The sequence below is a fragment of the Humulus lupulus genome, chromosome 4, assembly GCF_963169125.1.
Source record: "Humulus lupulus chromosome 4, drHumLupu1.1, whole genome shotgun sequence".
Classification (NCBI taxonomy): Eukaryota; Viridiplantae; Streptophyta; class Magnoliopsida; order Rosales; family Cannabaceae; genus Humulus; species Humulus lupulus.
In genome coordinates, this window is record NC_084796.1 from 6,967,404 (window position 1) to 6,989,908 (window position 22,505).

Genomic DNA, 22,505 nt, shown 5'->3' on the forward strand with positions numbered 1-22,505 from the left:
AACACTCTCTCAAATGACACCTCTTGCACCTGGTGCACTCTGGATAACTTCTCCATATCTCATTGCCGTCCTGGCGGCCACCTTGAGCACTCTAAGCCATTCTATCTAGACCAGGAGTAGTAAAAGTGTATGGGGATTCCTGTTCTGGTCACTAGGGCCTCCGCCCCTACCAAATCCAGTAAATGGAGGCACCACCCTCTTAGCATCACGCCTAGCGGTGCTCTCGCACCAAATCTTGTCCTATACGCCCTCAGCAGTAAGGGTCTTCTCAACTATCTGAGCAAACCAGATGTTCAACATCACTAGAGGAAAATCCTTATGGTTGTTTCATGTATACCTCTCCTCTATGTCACTGTAATGCCCCAAATTTCCTAATAAGGCTTAGGACCTTGATTAGGGGGCCGGGAGGGCCATAATTGATTTGTTATAGTATTTAATGATTATATGCATGTTTACATGAATTATATTATTATATGATGGTGAATGCATGCATATGGGTTCATATGTTAATTATGATGGTATTTTGGTAATTTGGCCACTGTGGGCGTAATTGTATATTTTGGGTGCGTGGTTGTGATTAATTAATATAGCCACATTATAAGGTGGATTGGTTCAAGCTATTCGACATGAGACGATCATAAGATGTAAGTGTTCGGTCTAGTCATAACGGGTTTAAGATCGGGGCTCGGGGTGAGTCTCGGGGTGAATTTAATGATTAGAGCATTACCGGGAATTAAAGGGTAATGGGATATGATTTATTGGTATTTGGGAATATTGAGAATAGCGGGAATTGGAGAGCGTTAATTATAATTAATGAGATAGGCGGGAAAGGACGGTTTTACCCTTGGAAGCTTCAAAAGGGGTTTATTTGGCTTAAGGGCATTATGGTCTTTTGACCTTAAGGATTTATATCAGCCTAAGGGAGTTTTAGAAGGCTGTGGAAACATAATAAAACAGAGAGCCCCATCCTCATCTCTCCCTTTTCTTCCCGTGCAAGTTTTCCTTCACCCTTTTCTTTGAATTTTGAGAGCCCATGTTGAGGAAGCAAGCTAGGGAGTCTAAGCTTGGGAATTCTGGACCTAGCTCAGCCATTGGGAAGGACTCAAATCGTGTTTGAGGTGAGTTCTAGCCATGGAATTCAGGTTGTGCTCTGTTTTCCTTTTGGTTTTTAGCTTATGGTTTTTGATGTGGAAAGTGGGAATCAAGGGGAGTTTTTGTGTGTGTTTGGTTGGGTTATGATGGGGGTAAGTTGTAGATGGTGTTTGGTGGTTGAATTGGGTATTAATTTGTGATTTAAGACAGGTTTGAGGGGCTGGTTCTAAGGGAAAACGCAGGGGAAATTCTGGTGTGCGTGCTGAGTTTTCTGGGCTGGGCGCCGCGGCACAGCTGTGGTGCGCCGCGGCCCTTGACGTCTGGCAGGGAAGGCCCTCTCTGTCTGGAGGGCACGCCGCGGTGCAGCTGGGGAGGGCCGCGACCCTTAAGGTCATTTTAGCCGAAATGGTGTTTTTAGCTTGGGGATTCAAGCCATAGGCCTCGGGGTTGAACCTAGTACCCGGTTAAGTGGGGATTGATGTCCCAGAGGCTAGATATTGATTTGGGAACTTATGTTGATCATTTTTATTGATGATACCTTATATTTGGTTATGACTAGGTGACCGCTAAAGGACTAAAGGTTGATCGTTCTCAAGGGTCGTTCTTATATTGGTTCTAGCTCGGATCTGAGGTAAGAAAACTACACCCTGTGTATATGTGACATGCATGGCTATTATTAATGCATGTTGGTTGATTATTGAGTATGACATGCATGGCTATTATTGATGCATGTTGGTTGATTATAGAGTATGACATGCATGGCTATTATTAATGCATGTTGGTTGATTATTGAGTATGACATGCATGGCTGTTATTGGTGCATGTTGGATTGCTGGATATACTGCATATGATGCATGAGAAACTTGTGGTTAGGACATGTTATGCATACTGGGTATGATATTTTTCAGAGCTTGTGCTTGGTCCTAATTGTACTAGTATCTGTTTAGTAAGCATGTTGAACACCTTGTTTACGAGCATTGGGCATGTGATATATAATTGGTGGCATGACTTACTTGTGTATGGCACTGACTAGTCAGGGACCGACCCTAAAGTCGAGAATCATGCATTGAATGGCTCTATGGCATTAATGCTAGACCGACCCTAAAGTCGAGAATCATGCATTGAATAGCTCCATGGCATTAATGCTAGACCGATCCTAAGGTCGATGATCACGCATTGAATAGCCCCATGGCATTAATGCGGGACCGACCCTAAGGTCGAAGAACTTATAAGCGCTTGCCTGGTCTATGACCAGATGTTTATAGCCAAGGTATATGACCCTGGTGACTGGTTGTCACATGGCTAAGGGACGTTGTCCATAGCACGACTCTAGAGTCGGGAGGAAGGTTATGTTAATGACCATTCACCATGCACCTGTCCTGATCAAACTTATGAAGGAATCACTTATCAGTTAAGCCCTGGTGACCCTATCGTCACAAGGCTAGAGGGAGCTATGCTCATTATTGTGACTTTTGGCTATTGTCACCTATTTGCTTGGACTGATAGTCCTGAATGGTTATTATGATCGTTGTTGATATTATATCATGCTCTATTCTGTTTTCTTGCTGGGCTTTGGCTCACGGGTGCTACGTGGTGCAGGTAAAGGCAAGAGGAAGCTGGACCATCCTTGAGTTGAAGATCTTAGGTGATGATGTGTACATATGCAGCTGCTCGTCCACCACGGCCGAGGTTTAAAGTGGAACTAAGGTTGAACCCTGTTTTGCCGCTTAGAACGGCCTGTTATAAATATTTTCTGTAATAGACTCTGAAACTTTATTTTCGGGATCCCAATGTATATATTAAACGTTCTAGTGAAACGTTTCATCTTAACCAAAATGTTTAATCCCTAAACTGCTAACCATACTTAGTTACACGTATTTGGCCAAATGACTCGATTAGCGAGTTTAGCACTGTTTACAAGGCACACCGTAACGGTCCCTGGAGTTTGGGGCGTTACAGTCACCATTCATGAAAGTAGTTTTCACATCCAATTTTTGTAGATCTAATTCGAAATGAGCAACTAATCCCAAGATTACTCTAAGGGATTCTTTCTTAGATACAAAAGAAAAGATCTTCGTGTAATCAATTTCTTCTTTTTGAGTGAACCCCTTATCAACGAGTCTCGTTTTATGTCTTTTAATATTTCCTAATGAGTCTTTCTTTGTTTTGAATGCTTATGTACACCCAATGCCCCTCTCCCCATTAGGCAAGTCAATAAGATCCTAGACTTCGTTGCTCTTCATAAAATTCATTTCTTCATTCATGGCATTGTACCACAATTTTGATTCTTTACTTTCCATGGCTTGTAAAAATGTTTCTGGATCATTTCCGGCTCCAATATTGTAGTCAGATTCTGGCAAACACACAATGTAGTCACTATGAATAGTTTGTTTTTTTGTTATAGTGGATATTCTTAAGGTTACAGCAACATGCTCTTAGGGAGCAGGTGGTTCAACTGGTTGTTCATCAGCTATAGGTAATTCCTAAACAACTTGATTCATTGGAATTTCATCATCAACTTATGGATTTTCAATAAATTGTTGTGGTTGTTCAATATCCATTTGAACTTGAGGGTTGTTTTGAACTACAATTAATCTTAATATTAAGGTGGAAGGTTATGAATGATCTTTCTCCGAATTTGAGTTCTTTTATTGATCACTCTCTCTAATCTAGTCATTTTCAATAGTATATGTAACCTTTAAACGGGCAGGGTCCAGTTTCTTTTCTTGTAGATTGTATACCCTAACTTCAGACGGGCATCCCCAAAGGCATACATGTTGCAAACTCGGTTTCCAACCTTTCCATAATTCAAAAGGCATTTTTGAGACTGCCTTGGTTGGAACACGGATTAATATGTACATAGCCATTTTTAGAGCTTCAATCCACAAGGATTTAAGGAATTTGGAGTTACTACTAAGCATACTCTGCACCATATCCAATAGTGTTTGATTTTTTCTTTCTGCAACACCATTTTGCTCGGGTGTACTGGGCATGGTGTATTGGGCAATGATCCCATTTTCATCAAGAAACCTTGCAAATGGACCAAATGCTTGTCCAACCTCATTGAATCTACCATATTATTCTCCACCTCTATCCAATTTCATTATCTTAATTTTCTTATTGCATTGTTTCTCTACTTCAACTTTAAATATCTTATAAACATCTAATGCTTGCTTTTGTTATAAAGTAAATAGAGATACATGTAACGTGAGTAATCATCTATAAAGGAGATGAAGTATCTCTGACCATATGAGTCAATGTCTGGACTACATATACATGTATGTATGATTTCTAAAATTTTGAAACTCTTATGGACACCACTTTTCTTAGACTTTCTGGTATGCTTTCCTTTAATGCAATCCACGCAAGTTTCAAAGTTGGTAAAATTCAAGTTATTAAGTACCCCATCAGTTACTAACATTTTAATTCTATCAATGGAGATATGTCTTAATCTTCGGTGTCATGATGTTGAGGAATAATCGTCATTATTAATACATATTTTATTGTCAGCTTAAACATGCATAACATTATGAGTGGTATTGTTTTGCAGATTAATGTAATAAAGACCATCAGACATTGTACCATTCTCAATACATTCAGATTGATATAATATACTAAATTTTTTTCTGGAAACGTAAAGGAATATCCAAAAGGTACAAGTCTTGAAACTAAAATCAAGTTATAAGAAATCTTGGACTATAAAAGGTCTTTTCTAACTTTAAAAAAAAACTACTACTTAAAACTAAAGTGCACATTCTTATAGCTTTCACATGTAAGCCCATCTTGTTTCTTGATAAGATGATTTGCTCACTTCTATTGGCTTCCTTAGGTTTGTAAACCTTTAGAGGAATCTGAAATGTGGATTGTTGATCTATAATCAATCTACCATGTGTTAATATTAACATTAACTATTTTAGATTCATAACATACATATGAAATTGGAGTTCTAGTGGTGATAATGGCAGGTGTTTTATTGATCTTAATTGCACAGTTAATATCTATGCAACTTGGATGGAGTTGAATACTCTCCTCCCACACTTTGGAGTTATCACCCCAAATTTTCAAGAAGATGTTTTGGGACATTAGAATAAATTGGATGTGATGATGCATGAATATAATTACAAGTTTATCAGTATAAAGTTTTAAGGTTTAATGAAATCATGTTTTTACCAATGTATAAACATGCCGAAGATGAAATCTAATTAAACAAAAATTGTATGTGGGTTAAATTTTTAATTTAATAAGATTATATGTACATTATGATAGATTAATAAAAATTAAAAAACTTAAGGTTTGATATTTCTATCTAAATAAACTTTATGATAACACTATTAAATTAATTATCATAACTCTTGTGGGCAGATTAAGAAAATTAATTTAATATGATATCTTAATTAATTATATAAACATAATAAAATTCAGGTGGGATAAAATTATTATATTTATATAATCAATCACAATTTATACCCATTATGTGATCCTAATCAGCTTAATATATAATTTTATATAATTAAAAATGTTATGGCTACTCCCTAGTTATTTAAAATTATATGGCTCACTAGACAATATATTTTAGGCTCTACTTAATACCTAAGAACAATTATGTAATAACATGATAGGCAATTACTAAGAGTACTCCTGGTGTGGTCATCCGAAGATCATTAAAAACATTTCTAGATTGAGCATTATCTTGGTTTCTTGGTTTCACGCTTTCTTATATTAGCCACAAAATTATTTATGAATTATTCATCCTAAATAATTATTTTAATTAATTTATAAATCTTAAAGTGCTAATTTTTAACTAAATTGTGTGTTAAGAAATTTTAAATCAAATTTATTTAATACTTAAATTATAATTAATGTCTAAAATATTTTATGTGATTCTTATTGCCATAATATATAATTTTATTTAAGTAAATATGTTGTGGCTACTCTACAATTAAATAAAATTAAATGAATCACTACTTAACAAAATATTCTCTAAAACTTTATGACTATATTTTCATATAGTAAAAATTCATTATAATTAAATGTATATTATATTAATTTTATGGACTTATGGTATATATCTCGCATATAAGCTGTAAAATCATATATATAATATTTCAAAATTAATTGTACTAATAGTAGCTAAACGAGTAAACAAAGCTTAAATATAAAAAGTTAAAATTATAATTTTTATATAATATATTATATATAAGTCCAACCAATCAATGATGTGAAACTGAAGTGTATCAATATATATTTATGTTGGTATTAATGTTATTTATTTTTATTTTAGAATATTTAATCTAAGAATGGATATGTTGAAAGAAATATAAAAATTGAAAATATTGAGAAATGAAGTATTGTTACTAGACTAAAAGAGTTGATTATGTCGGGGTCTAATTATATATATATATATATATATATATATAACTTTTGTCTCAAATGTTTTTGGGGGCCATGACCCTTTCTTAGGTACAAATAGTTACAAATAGTTCAGTCTACTGTGTACTAATAATAAATTTAGCATGAATAATAACTAAAATAATTATGCAAAATTAGCACAATTATCAACATTTATATGTATGAAAATAATTAATGAAATAAATCCATATAATTAATTTGCATAACTTAATAATAATTATATGCTAATAAAGGCAATAAATTATTCAGACAATATTTGGTAACTTAATAAAATAATTGTACTATACTTAATTTCAAAATATTAAATATAATTACATTCTCCAATTAGCACAAGTATTTAATTGCATGTATAATAATAAAAATATCATGCAATAAATATACCAAATTAAAGATATTAGCACAATTTAAATTAAGATAAAATAAATTTAATTCATAAAAACTAAATATGAGCATAATTAGATTCTTTAACACAATTTAATTCATCCAAATATTGCATATAGTATTTTAAACACTCATAAATAACATAAGCAAAAACTAAAATAGCCATAAAATAAAATAAATACCTAAGAGTTAAATTATGAAAATTTTCCCAAAATTAGATTTAAACATATCCGAAAATCTGGGTAAGAATATCTCAAAAATATCATTTTTTAAATGCAGTAGAAAAAATGGTATTTTTGCAAAAATAATGGCATTTTTCAAAAATATCAGAAAATGGTATTTATGCAAAATAGTATTGTCTTCAACCTATATCCGGGTCATTTCGGCCCGGTTGCAGACCCACGAACCCATGAACGTGACCTGCTCTGAAAGTGCTCTTCCGGGGGCCTTTTGTCGAGTTTTTTTAAGTCCCAAAAATAACTCAAAACTCAAAATATTATATTTTAAATCCATGACCAAAATGCAAAAATAATTTTAGCTATTTAATATGGATTTTCTTTCTTAGCTTTTATTGCTCAGAACATTAGAAATTGATGAACTAACAATAATATGCAATAAAAATGGTTCAAACATGAATAAAAAATTTCCATAGAAAAATTTTCAAAAATGTATATAATCGAATTCAATCTATAACAAGCCGAATTGAAGAATATAATTTTTAATTTCACAGATATTTTAGAAATCTATAACTAAATTATTTCTAATATTATTTTGATTAAAAAATAACTTAAATTTAAAAAATAAATTTTGAGAAAATGGAAACTAAAATATATATATATATATATATATATGAATTGATATATCTCTTCTATATAATAAGTGTGTAGATAACGGAAATTCTTTTAACGCTTTTTTATTTTTTTAATGTTAACTTTAACGGAATATTCTTATATTTGACAGAATTTTTTTATATTTAATGGTAGTTTGTAAATATTTAAATTTAAATAAAATAAATTAAATAAGATATTTTACAATGATAATTATTGAAAAATAATAAATACTTAAACAAATTAAAATAAGATATTTTTTTAGATATTTTATAATGATAATTATTTTTAAATAATTAAATAAATTAAAATATGATCTTTTTGAGATATTTTACAATAATAATTATTTAAAAATAATAAAAATTTTATAACTTAAATAAAATTTAATTAAACTTAAATTCACTTATTAGAATAATATCATATGAAGTATATAATATAATCTACTATGAATTAGCAACTTGTTTTTTTTTTTTAAACTAGCAAGAAACTTAAATTTAAAATTGTACGCCCTGATTCTCCCACGGGCTGATTAGCAAGCTGAGCTGCGGCCTAATCATGATTACCTCGCGGACATCCCCAAAACCGGAGCTGCCATCATTAGATCATACCTCCTTAGCTCGAGGTAACCTAAGGGTTCGCCTCTGGTTACTTAAAGAATGAGTCCGGGCTCTGAAGGCCGAAGGTCGAGTTAAGTATCCAGCTCGTGGTACGAGCTAGAGTTGGAGGTTATGACCATTTATAAAGTCAACCACGCAAGGTAAACGTGCATATATCAGACATCACGTGTCTGATATATCCCTGACTTCTCGGACACGCAGCGTGAACGTGCGTATTCAGACACCCACGACTGGGTTGGGCCGTGCGGCTCATTATCCCCTTACCTATTGATTTGACCACACTTATGTGTCAGGTTTAGGAATTAATCATGAATGTCACAGAGTTGATACGATAGGTAAGAAGGTCACGGGATGACCTTCTTACCAACTCTCAGGCGCCTTCTCCTATAAATATGGAGACCCTGGAGTTAATAGGGGTTGGATTTTCTATTGTAAGAAATACCCTGTAATCAAATATCCAGTATACAGCAATAATACTGATTAGTTGAGTAGAAGGATTTTAACCTTTGAACCACTCAAAAACGTATTTTGTGTCACCAACTCATTTCTAAGATCATTCATCTATTTTGGTTCAACATAAGCACTAATCCCTTTCTCTTCTTTTCTTAATTTCCTGTTGGCGAAGAACCGCATCAACAGTTTGGTGCTTTCATTGAGAGCAAGTGAGATTAGTGCTGCCGCAAACATCCAACTATGGTAACTACTCGATCCAGGCACGGTAACGAGACAGAATAGCATGATGGGCAGGAGGCTCATCATACTGCCACCCCTGGTGAACAAATTCATGAAATCCAGCAGCGCCCAGGAAAGCAGCCGGCGAGCCAAGATGACACCGGAAGTTCGGCGCCCCGACCACCTAATCCGAACCCCCTGTTATTACACTGCGGTGGAGATGGAGAATGCTCAGCTGAGGAGCCAGCTAGCAATAGCTAACCAGCAGATCAAGGATGTGCTGGCCTGACTACCCCCTCTCACAACCGATGCTAACGTCGGAGAGAGGCAAGGCGAGGCTCCTAAGTCTCGCCGGGGTAACCGGCCCAGGCATAGCCGCTTGAACAGACTTCCGACAGCCAACTCTACCCCTTCATCACACCATCGAGAGGCAAACTCCGAAGAAGTGCCTAGAGCCGGACAACAGCAGTACAGGACGTTCTGTCAGGACGTCGACTCCTAGCTCCCAACCATCCTCGAGAGCGCCCAGGGGAGCCCGAGGAAATTCCCGAAGGAGATCCGGGGAGGGCTCACAGCATCAGCCCGTCCCCAACAACTGTCCTGCGCCTCGTCCAGATCGCCAGGCGCAGGACCAGCAGGTTGGCAGGGCCGAAAGGCCCCCACCGAACTTGATCCGCCCAGAAGGAACCAGGATCGCCTCTCCAGTTAGGCATCCTCCGTCTCCAATCAAACATCCATCTCCTCCTCGGCCCATCCGAGATATTCCAGCCTACGGAGGTAGGAGGAGAGATATCCACCATCTCTGGAGGTCCGCATATGGCCGGCACGAGCAGGGGCGCCCAGAAGAGATACGTGAACGAACTAAAGGCTCATAACAGAGTGGAGTTCGTCCCGGAGCAGCGCCTGCCAAAGCAGCAGCGATTGGAGAGGCAACCGATCATTTTTACAGAGGAAGATGCGGGCCGTGTCCAATTCCCTCACAATGACCCTCTGGTCGTAGCAGTTCAACTCGCCAATCGGAGGGTTAGGAGGGTGTTGATCGACAATGGGAGCTCGATGAACCTCCTATTCCGGTCCACGTTGGAGAAGATGGGTTTGACCGTCGCCGAGCTGAAGGCGACCTCCATGATGTTGTATGGTTTTTCGGGAGAAGGATCAGCAGCAATAGGGACGATCGAGCTGGTGATCACCCTAGGAGAAGGATCTCGGACAGTCTCCAAACTCCTCGAGTTCGTGGTCATTGACTGCACCACCTCCTCGAGTTTGGGACGACCTACGCTCATAGCTTTTGAGGTCGTCACTTCCATTCGCCACCTCGCGATGAAATTCCCTACTTCCACAGGAATATGCACTATCCATGGCGATCAGCTCGCTGCCAGGGAATGCTACAACATTTCCATGAAGGGAAAATCTAAACCCGGGCAGCTGGCAATGGCCATTCAAGGTGGTGAAGAGGAATCTCAAGAACCCTTAGCTGATCTTGAGGTTGAAAAACCTCAAAGTGCCGAAGGGGAAAATATCGTCTTAAGTGAGGATATTGACCCCCGAATAGGCGAGGACAGATCCGAGCTCCAGGCTATTGAGGAGCTCGAGGAAGTGAACATCGATCCGCAGAACCCCTCGCGGAAGGTCAAGCTCGGGAAAAACCTCTGTAGCAAGAGGAAGGCGGAGCTGACTAGGTTTCTGCGAGATAACCTGGACGTGTTTGCATGGTCACACGAGGATATGGTGGGGATTAGCCCGAGTGTCATCATGCACACACTTCATCTAGATAAAAGCATTCCTGCAAAGTCCCAGAAGCAAAGACGATTAGGAACAACCCGGGCTGAAGCCCTAGAAGAAGAAGTAGCCCGGCTCAAGAAGTGCGGCTTTATCCGTGAAGCCAAGTTTCCGATCTGGGTCACCAACCCCGTGCTAGTTCCGAGGCCCAACGGGAAATGGCGGACCTGCATCGATTTCTCCGACCTGAATAAAGCTTGCCCCAAGGATTGTTTTCCATTGCCAATGATTGATCAGTCGGTGGATGCCACAGCAGGGCACGAGCTCATGTCCTTTATGGACGCGTACTCAGGCTACAATCATATCGCCATGAATCTGGCGGACCAGGAACACACCAGCTTCATGACCCTGACTAACGTTTATTGTTACAAGGTCATGCCGTTCGGGCTGAAGAACGCCGGAGCTACCTACCAAAGGTTGGTAAATAGAATGTTCGCAGACCAGATCGGAAAAAACATGGAAGTGTACGTTGATGACATGCTAGTCAAGTCAAAGACTGCCGATAACCATGTTTCCGACCTGGAACAATGTTTTAAGATACTACAGGAGTATGGCATGAGGCTTAATCCACAGAGGTGCACTTTTGGAGTCGCGTCAGGGAAATTCCTGGGGTTCATCGTCAATACCCGAGGAATCGAGGCAAACCCCGACAAGATCAGATCATTGCTCGAGCTTCCCTCACCCAGGTCGCGCAAGGACGTCCAAGGCCTGACAGGAAGGGTGGCAGCCCTCAACCGGTTTATTTCGAAATCCACCGATAAATGCTTGTCATTCTACAACCTGCTCCGAGGAAACAAGAAGTTCGGATGGACAGAAGAGTGCGAAAGCGCTTTCCTCGACCTGAAGGCACATCTGGCCGAGCCGCCCGTGTTATCCAAACCAAAAGCAGGAGAGCTCTTTTTCTCTACCTAGCCGTCACGGAAGATGCAGCTAGTGTCGTATTAGTACGGGAGGAAGACTGGATTCAAAGACCAGTCTACTACATCAGCAAGAGACTTCTCGGAGTTGAATCCCGGTACCCGTTGATGGAGAAATTGGCGTTTTGCCTTATCACGGCCTCGTAAAAGCTCAGGCTGTACTTCCAGTCCCACTCGATACACGTCATGACCGATCAGCCTTTAAGGCAGGTTTTGCAAAAACCTAAAGCATCGGGACGTTTGTTAAAATGGGCAATCGAACTCAGTCAGTTCGAGATTTTGTACACTCCGCGAACTGCTATAAAAAGTCAGGCCCTGGCCGATTTCGTAGCAGAATGCACGGGATTCCGGGAGGATCCCGCAGCAGACTCACCCCAAGTCACCTCGCCCCAGGCGTCGTGGAGGATCTTTGTGGATGGTTCATCCAACGAGAACGGCTCCGGAGCTGGAATCATTTTGATATCCCCCGAGGGACATAGATTCCACTCGGCGTTGAGATTCGGGTTCAAGGCCTCCAACAACAAGGCCGAATACGAAGCTTTGCTAGCCGGGCTGAAGATAGCCCAGGAGTTGAAGGCGAGCTCCGTCCAGTGCTTCAGTGACTCCCAGCTCGTGGTAAACCAGGTTCTGGGCGAATATCAAGCACGGGGACCCAAAATGGCTGCTTACCTAGCGAAGGTAAAAGTCGAGCTGTCCGCATTTGAGCGAGGCTCGATCGAACAGATACCTCGGGAGCAGAACGCTAACGCAGATGCTCTTGCCAAGCTCGCCACCTCTGGGGAGACGGAGACCTTGGGGTTAGTGCCAATAGAATTCTTGGAGAAACCAAGTATAGAAGAAGTCAGGACGGAGGTCGAGATGATCGATGCTAGGCCGACCTTGATGACCCCCATCCTTGAGTATCTCGTCGGGGGAAAACTACCTGAAGGACGCAATGAAGCACAGCGAGTACTCTATCAAGCTCCCAAGTATACGATGGTAGATGGAGTGTTATACCGCCGTGGGCAGTCCCTGCCTCTCCTACGATGCGTTCTTCCAGACGAAGTAAAGGCCATCCTGCAGGAGGTGCATGAGGGTTTTTGCGGAGACCACACTGGAGGGAAAAGCTTGGCCTTAAAGGTCCTGAGGCAAGGATATTACTGGCCAACTCTGTCCAAAGACTCGATTTCATACGTGAAGAAATTCGACAAGTGTCAGCGATTCGCCGCAGTTGCCCGAGCTCCTCCAGTCGAGCTGAAGATGATCTCGTCCCCATGGTCGTTCGCAGTTTGGGGGATCGACTTGGTGGGCGCCCTCCCTACTGGAAAAGGCGGGGTCCGTTACGCCGTGGTAGCCATCGACTACTTTACGAAGTGGGCTGAGGCAGAACCTTTGGCGACGATAACATCCAAAAAAGGGCTTGACTTCATGGTTAAAAGCATTGTCTGTCGATTCGGCCTGCCCAAGAAATCGTTTCTGATAATGGCACTCAGTTCGACAGCGACCTGTTCACCAAGTTTTGTAAAAGGTACGGAATTGTGAAAAGTTTCTCGTCCGTGGCCTATCCTCAGGCGAATGGCCAGGTCGAGGCTGTCAATAAGACTCTAAAGGCGAGCCTCAAGAAGAGATTAGATGAAGCGAAGGGGGTCTGGCCAGAACAGCTCCCCCAGGTCCTATGGGCATACCAGACCTCTCATCGGACTCCTACGGTTCATACTCCTTTTTCCCTAACCTTTTGGAGTGAGGCAGTCCTCCCCGTGGAAATTAAGGTGCTTTCGCATAGGGTCTAGTCTTACGACCAGGACCACAACCACGAGCTACTGTGCAATTCCCTTGACCTAGTAGATGAAAGGCGAGAAGATTCGCAACTCTAGCTCGCCCATTATCAGCAGAAGATCACTCGCTATTTCAACTCCAAAGTCAAGAAGCGCGCCTTTAGCGTTGGCGACCTGGTCCTAAGGAGAGTCTTCTTAGCCGGTAAGGATCCCAAAGATGGAGTCTTGGGACCGAACTGGGAGGGGCCATATCAGGTCATCGAAGTCATTAAATAGGGAACTTACAAGTTAGCTCGGCTCGATGGAGGGGCAGTCCCACGAACTTGGAACGCCATCCATTTAAAGAAATATTATCAATGATTCCCTTGTAGGGCCATTTTTCATGTATTAAGCAATGAGACTTAACTCTTCGTTTATGTTTGTACATGTTTTTCAAGTGTAATCTCAAGTAACCACGAAACACTCTTTCACAGTTACTTAGGGGGCATATGGTACCTGGATATAACCAGGTCGCCTTAATGACTTAGAAGTTGATTCATATCGATTTACCGTTATTTTTCTTAAAAAATGCGAGATATTGATAAGGATTAACGCGAACTAAGTCATATCCTGGATATAACCAGGTCATAAAACTTAGAAGTTGATTTAAATTTGTTGATCGTTGTTCTTCCTAAAGAGCTCGAGATATGGATAAAAATTAACGCGAACTAAGTTTTCAAATTAAGTTCCTAGATATAACCAGGTCATAAAACTTAGAAGTTGATTTAAATCTGTTGATCGTTGTTCTCCCTAAAGAGCTCGAGATATGGATAAAAATTAACGCGAACTAAGTTTTCAAATTAAGTTCCTGGATATAACCAAGTCATAAAACTTAGAAGTTGATTTAAATATGTTGATCGTTGTTCTCCCTAAAGAGCTCGAGATATGGATAAAAATTAACGCTAACTAAGTTTTCAAATTAAGTTCCTGGATATAACCATGTCATAAAACTTAGAAGTTGATTTAAATCTGTTGATCGTTGTTCTTCCTAAAGAGCTCGAGATATGGATAAAAATTAACGCGAACTAAGTTTTCAAATTAAGTTCCTGGATATAACCAAGTCATAAAACTTAGAAGTTGATTTAAATATGTTGATCGTTGTTCTCCCTAAAGAGCTCGAGATATGGATAAAAATTAACGCGAACTAAGTTTTCAAATTAAGTTCCTGGATATAACTAGGTCATAAAACTTAGACGTTGATTTAAATCTATTGATCGTTGTTCTTCCTAAAGAGCTCGAGATATGGATAAAAATTAACGCGAACTAAGTTTTCAAATTAAGTTCCTGGATATAACCAGGTCATAAAACTTAGAAGTTGATTTAAATCTATTGATCGTTGTTCTCCCTAAAAGAGCTCGAGATATGGATAAAAATTAACGCAAACTAAGTTTTCAAATTAAGTTCCCGGATATAACCAGGTCAAAAAACTTAGAAGTTGATTTAAATCTATTGATCATTGTTCTCCCTAAAGAGCTCGAAATATGGATAAAAATTAACGCAAACTAAGTTTTTCAAAAATTGTAACCAAAATGCGTAGGGGCAAAGGAGAGAATCAATTAAAAATAAAATAAAGTTAAATTGTCTCGAGGTGGAGGCACCTCATGCAAAGGTTACACAAAAAAAAAAGGTTAAAAATGTTGAAAGAAAGGGCACGAGAGAGGAAGGCCCTAAGCTCCACCAGGTGGCCCCTTGGAGGTCGTCGTCTCGCCCTGCTCAGCTGCGCCGGAGCCTTCCCCGGCCTCGGAGGGCGCTTCTTTATCAAGGCGAGCTTGGAACTTCACCAGCAAGCGCTCCCAGAGGTTTGCTACCAGGAAGGAGAAGTCAGCGTCTGGATTGTAGGCCCAGCAATGGTAGAACAGGTCTTCCAAGGCCTTTTCCGAAGTTGTCCGCTCGGCCTCTAGGGCGGCCTTGGCCTCAGCCTTCGCGGCATCTAGGTCTGTCCGCGCGGTGGCAAGGGCGGTCTCAAGCTCTTGAATCTTTGGGCGGTCTTTTTCCAACTCGGCTTGCGAGGCTGCCAAGGCATCCTTAGCCGCCTGCAGAGAAGTCTGGTGCTCGCTCTTCATCTCCTCGAGATGAACCTTGGCCCGGGCTATGCTCCGGTGAAGGGCAACGGTGCCCTACGATAGATGAGGGACAATTGCCTTAGAAAAAAAAGGAGAAGGGAGAAAAGAAACACAGGGCAGAGCATGATAACAAAAAGCCATAAAAGGGTAAAGTCAGCTTACCGTTAGGGTCATGCCCAATGAAGACTCCATCACGCCCACCGGGCTCAATGTCTCGATGGCCCTGAGCTCCTTCTCATTGAACTTGTATATGTGGCTGACGGCGTAGTTCGCTGACTCATACACCGTTCCCCGGAAGGCCTCTAGAATCTTCTCCAGGTCCTAGGGATTGATTGGGATGCGTACCTTGGAGGGTACAATCGCCGAAGCCCCGGGCTCCGCCCCTACGTCCTGGACGGGGGCCGGAGCTCGCGAAGGAGGTGGGGGCATGCTGCTCCCCCCTGCAGCAGGAGGAACCGTTCCCACGACCTGGGCGGCGGGGGTTTGCTCTTTCTCCTTAGCAGGAGACTTGGCGGGGGTCCCAGCGGCGTGCCTAGACGTCCGGAGCCTCTTCATTCTTGGCTCAGCGGCCCCAGCTGAGGGGTTCCCCCCGGCGAACGCACCTCGCAGGCTCTCTTCGGGCTGAGACATCTCTTCTGTCAAAACAAAGACATGGTTAGTACAAGAGTTGGCAATCATACAGAAACAAAAACAAAGGGGGAAAAAGAGAAATTCAAGTATGTGTATACTAAAAGGAATCCTACCCCTGAACTAGAAGAAGAATCTAAGTTAATTACTTCCCGAGCTAGCGCAAGTTCTGGGTCCGAGGTTGATTCAGGGCTAGATTCTTCTACATATTGCCTAAGCCCCGGAGCTACGACACCCCTCCGGAGTGAAGGCCATGACCGAAGGTTGGTCCCATACTCCTCGAATAGGATCGACCTAAAGGCTAGGGTGTTATCTACTACTACGGTACCATTTGGCTGGCTATCTTGGTAGTCCAACACAAGCCGGTCGACACAGTGGAGCAAGGTTGTGTTCAGGTCCGGATCACTTCGGTGACGATGGACGAGCTGCCTAGGATTGAACCTAGCTAGCCGGGGGTCTGCTGTGGCCCTATCTAAACTCCTAAACAAGTAAGGGTTACCTTGGCCAGAAGGACCCGCGGCTGCTCCGGACAGAATCCGCTCCTCGCCCGATGTCTGGGCGACCTCCAACGCCCGCTTCTTGTTTCTCACGAGGGGAACCTCGTCCTCCTCATCTTCATTCCCCGCGACCTCCTCCACGATGATGGGCCTGGTATCGCGGGCTGGGGGAAGCCCCCGTGGCCTCCTTAGGTTCAGAGTCTGATTTGGGAAAATCAGCTTGCAGGCCACCATCGTCTCGTCTGTCACTAGCACGCGGTAATCCTTTTCATTGGGGGGCAAGCCCGCCAGTGTCTCATATTGAGCCCCGAGGGTCACAAATTTCTCTGTCCTCGCAAAGATAGCTGCAGGATTAATCTAAATCAGAAAGGGATACAGGAGGAGCTGTATGATACTTAACTTACGAGCTAAGGTTGAAAAACACTTACGAGGACGATTGAAGTAGTGGAGCTCGCAGTTCCTGAACCCCGTCGGCATAAAGAATTGATCTTTGAAGTCATTGGGGTGGTTGGGTAGCTCGATGACCGCAACCGTGTTGGGGAATCGGGTTAAGTAATAAAACCCGTCACCTCGCCCCCACTGATCTGGGCTGGCCTTGAGGCAGAAAAAATACAAAATATCCACAGGAGTGGGGACCTCCCACTCGTGCTTCAAAAATAAATATTTCAACCCCGCCAACAAGCGATAAGAGTTGGGGGGAGCTGAAATAGGGCCAACCTCACGAAATTGAGGAAGTCAGTGAAATACTGGTCCAACGGGAGGAAGGCCCCCGCCTTAAAATGCTCGCCGCTCCGACTGCGAACAACTCGTCGAGCGGCGCGCAGCTCCGCTCGCCCTCTGCAGGAGGTCGGGCAATCACTGATGCTCTCCCCAGCCCGATGTTGTGGGAGAGGAATATTTTGTTGATCTTTGTCTGGTCAGTAATCTTTGAGACGATCCTCTTCGCCTCAAAGAACGCACCAGGAGCCACCTCGAGCTCCTGTTCCACTGCCGACCCAAAGTTGGGGATCGGGGAGTCGGGCATCACCGCTTTTCCTTTGTCTTGCTGGGAGGCCGAGCTGCTGACGGTCTTCTTTGGGGGGTTCCTCTTCGGTGCCATCTGGTCGCCTAGCAAACAAAAGAAAAGATTTCAGAAAAGGTGACCTAAGCATGAGGAAGAATCAAAGTGTTCTTTGCACGAGCTGAGGTAAGCCCAGCCCGTGGAGAATAAGACCACGCGGTTCTATGAACACGCGCCTGTGCTCCCAACAGATCCCAGATTACTCGGAATTCATGTGTTAGGAGGGTCAGGATAGAATTTGCCTTGGAAGGAAAGTTTCAGTAGGCAAGGAGGGCAAAACCGCATGTGAAGCGTGTCCCCTAAGCTACCCGGTTTTGCACCCAAAATACCAAAACTCCTACCCAGAAATTTTCCCCAGAAAATGCATCCTGTAAACCATACTCCTAAACGATTTCCTACAGCAAAAATACCCTAACCTAAAAGGCTCTCACCCTTCATACCCACAAAAACCAGTAAACCCTTGCATACGGCTACAGTAAATATTTACCTAAGCTACAGTGAAAAATATTTTCAAAACATGCACAGTCAGGAGACTTACAAAGTGTTTGGCTGGGAGGTGGATGAAGGTGTCGCCTAGGTGGGAGCTTCGTCGGAGTGTTTGTTTCCAAAGCTTTGAAGGAGTCCTTACGCCTGAGCTTCTTGAACGCTGAGAATGGCAGTCGGAAAGAAGAGGGTTTTTCTTCTGAGATGAAGAGAGAAGAAGGAGAGAGTTTCTGAGAAATTTCAAATGAAAGGGTGGCCCATGCGTAGGGTGGCCACCCCTTTTATATACGTGAAGGGTCACGTAAAGAGGGCCGTTGGATGGCCCTGATGTGGGATCCAAGGCCCTCCACTCGAAATACAAAACGACGGATGGGCATAGGCTAGGCCATTAAATGCGGTTCTCGGAAGACGTACCATCACCAACCATGATGTTCCACGTATCAGACGCCTACGTAAAATGTGGAATGTGAAGAGTTCATGGAGGAGCCTAAAAACCCCTACTGTGGCCTTATACGACGTCATATACCACGAGCAGGGGCTTGGGGGGCAGATGTACGCCCTGATTCTCCCACGGGCTGATTAGCGAGCTGAGCTGCGGCCTAATCATGATTACCTCGCGGACATCCCCAAAACCGGAGCTGCCATCATTAGATCATACCTCCTTAGCTCGAGGTAACCTAAGGGTTCGCCTCTGGTTACTTAAAGACTGAGTCCGGGCTCTGAAGGCCGAAGGTCGAGTTAAGTATCCAGCTCGTGGTACGAGCTAGAGTTGGAGGTTATGACCCTTTATAAAGTCAACCACGCAAGGTAAACATGCATATATCAGACATCACGTGTCTGATATATCCCTGACTTCTCGGACACGCAGCGTGAACGTGCGTATTCAGACACCCACGACTAGGTTGGGCCGTGCGGCCCATTATCCTCTTACCTATTGATTTGACCACACTTATGTGTCAGGTTTGGGAATTAATCATGAATGTCACAGAGTTGATACGATAGGTAAGAAGGTCACAGGATGACCTTCTTACCAACTCTCAGGTGCCTTCTCCTATAAATATGGAGACCCTGGAGTTAATAGGAGTTGGATTCTCTATTGTAAGAAATACCCTGTAATCAAATATCCAGTATACAGCAATAATACTGACTAGTGGAGTAGAAGGATTTTAACCTTTGAACCACTCAAAAACGTATTTTGTGTCACCAACTCATTTCTAAGATCATTCATCTATTTTGGTTCAACATCAGCACTAATCTCTTTCTCTTCTTTTCTTAATTTCCTGTTGGCGAAGAACCACGTCAACAAAAATTCATGTATAATATTTAATATTACATTAAACATATAATATATAATCTCTTATTGTCACTCCCAAATTCAAAAACTATAATAACATAAATTTAAACAAAAATAAATAAATTATTTAATTAAAATAAGATATTTGTTTAAAATTTATATGACATTAATATAAATTTAATAAAAATAATTAATAAATTATATAAATAAAACTAAGCAAACGTGCATATTGTGCGTTGCTTGTATCTACTATATATATATATTCTATATAAAATGTGGGTAGATAACAACATTTTTTGTTTTAAAAGTGTTATTTTCGTTAACTTTAATCGAATATTTTTATATTTAAAAGAATATTTTTATATTTAACAGTAGATTGTAAACATGACTTAAACTTAAATAAAATAAATAATTAAACAAATTAAAATAGGATATTTTTGAAATATTGTACAATAATAATTATTTAAAAATAATAAAACTATATATTTAATAACTTAAATAAAATTTAATTAAACTTAAACTTAATAACATATTAAACATATAATATATAATATTTTGTTGTTACTGCCCAATTCAAAAACTACAACAAACATAAACTTAAACATAAATAAATTAATTAATAAAATATAATATTTTAAATATATTTTATGATAATTTAAATAATTAAATCATATTTATTTAAACATAATAAATGCATACATATCATTTTCTTATCTTATAAATATGTATGATAGTTTATTTTTTATCAAGTCATTGAAACTCTTTTTCTTTATCAAATTCAGCAAAGGACATTGTGATATACATTAGAAACTAAAAATAGTTGATACATGTATACTACTGTCTACACTATGACTTGTTATATTCTTATTTTATTTCTATTATTAATTTCTTTTTAAATATTATTGTATTTTATATATATGTCATGTAGCCATGTAAATATATATATGTCAACGTTGTGTTTAAAAGCCATATATGTAGAGATTATATGTGGAGATTATATATAATTCATTCTATTATAAATATATATTTTTTTAAAATAGTGAACTAGTTTTTATTAAAATTATAGACAATGTTTACAACTTTAAAACTAAAAAAATGTGCATTTGCACGTTGCTTCTACCTAGTATATATATACATGGTTTATACGAACTCATCGGCCATCATAAAATAAAATTTTATTGCACAAATATTAGAAATATTAAGCTAAATTATTTCTAATGAAAAACATGCAACAAAATACTATATTCAGCCAAAAACAAAATAAAATAAAGAGAGCATGTACGAATCATGAAAAAAAAATATATGCTCCATAAGGTAGAGACCAAATGTAACAAAATTATAGGCATATGAACAATCCTATATGTATGCGCAATAACTACATGGATTGTACATATTAAAATATTAAGGAGGGATCGATAACGTATACCTCCAGTTATTGATGCAATTCCTCACTCATTTATTGATCAATAGATCTGCAAAAATAAAATTAAAAGAATTAGTGGGGTATAGATCTGTCAAGCTCTCATTTGCTCTCTTTGATGGTGTTTATGAGTGAATGAATCTGAGCAGCAAGTTTGGGGACCAGTACCCTATATTTATATATGTGAGACTTTCCATCAAGTCTCTGACACAATTGATGTCAGGATATTTGACAATCAACAAGTATATAAAAATTGGGTAACTCAATATATGCAATTGACTAACTTAATTAATATTAACCATATTGACAATATTTGTTATTTAATCTCAATATTAATTTTAATCATAATTAATTAGAATTATAATTCTTAGTAATTCTAATTAATTAATAATATTCTATCAAACATGCAAATGAAAAATCTTCAAAGCTTAGTCCTTTTAGTTGGGTTATCCACTTCCCACCAAATTCAATCCATATAGAAAGTTTTTTTTTATTAATTATTATTAAAAAAAATAAAAAGAAAGGGTAAATTGAAAATATATCTACCTGTGCGGGTACTTCAATGGGGTGGCACATGGGTTCCATGCTTTAATCTTTTCGGTCCAAAATGTGGAGAGTAAGGCTTAAGAAGGCTTTTGGCGTGTGTAAATGAGATGCATCGCTATGGTTGGTGCCAGCAGGGCCTCTGACATTGCTCATTATGGCATGCTGCGACATGACACACCTCCAGGGGGCCATTTTGTATATATGAGCATGTCTTGGTGCTTGATCATTAGTCAAGTCTTGCACCAAGCAACCTCATGGGTAGGGGATGACACTTTTGTAATTATGCATATGTCTCCCAGACGAAAAATCATATATGTTCTTGGGAAGACCTTATTTCCTTAGAAAGCTCCTTAGGGGGAGGTGACCTAGTGACTTAGAGAAGCACCATGGCCACCAGTAGTAGGGGCTTAAGTTGTGTACTCCCTTGCCCTATCAAGGTATTATATGAATGAAACAATGCTTATCCATGTTCCTTTGTGTATGCTTTCTTTATGGTCTATGTGTTGCTTGTTTGTTACTTTCGTTGGGCCATCGCGTGCCACTTGCCTAAGTTGCATGTTCTAGTTGTCGTGTGCGATGTTGTCTCTGGATAGCTTGCTTTGTGCTTGCTCCCGCTTCGTCATTGCCCTTACATGTGTGAGACTTGTAATATGGCTAACCGTTGAGTTTGTTTGCCGCAGGTGCGAATTTTAGGCTAACTTGCTAGTTAAGAGCGCTAACAAGTGCCGCACGTTCCGTCAATTCGAGTAGTGAAGTTGGTGGCCCGTGACAGTTGGTATCAGAGCCAGGTTTGAGAAAGCTTGGTGACCTTGCATGATGGTGAGCAACACCCAAAGGATCGAAGAACTAGAGAGGTGCGTTGGAGAGCTAGATGGCCTAGACGAGAGGGTCAGGGATCTTAGCTCTGTCAGGCTAGAACCGGAGACAAACAACGCACAAAACCGCGTGGCTGTATTGGAGCGAGATACAACCAATCTACTAACCTAGATAACTGCAATCGAGCGAATGGAGAACCTTTCAAGCACATC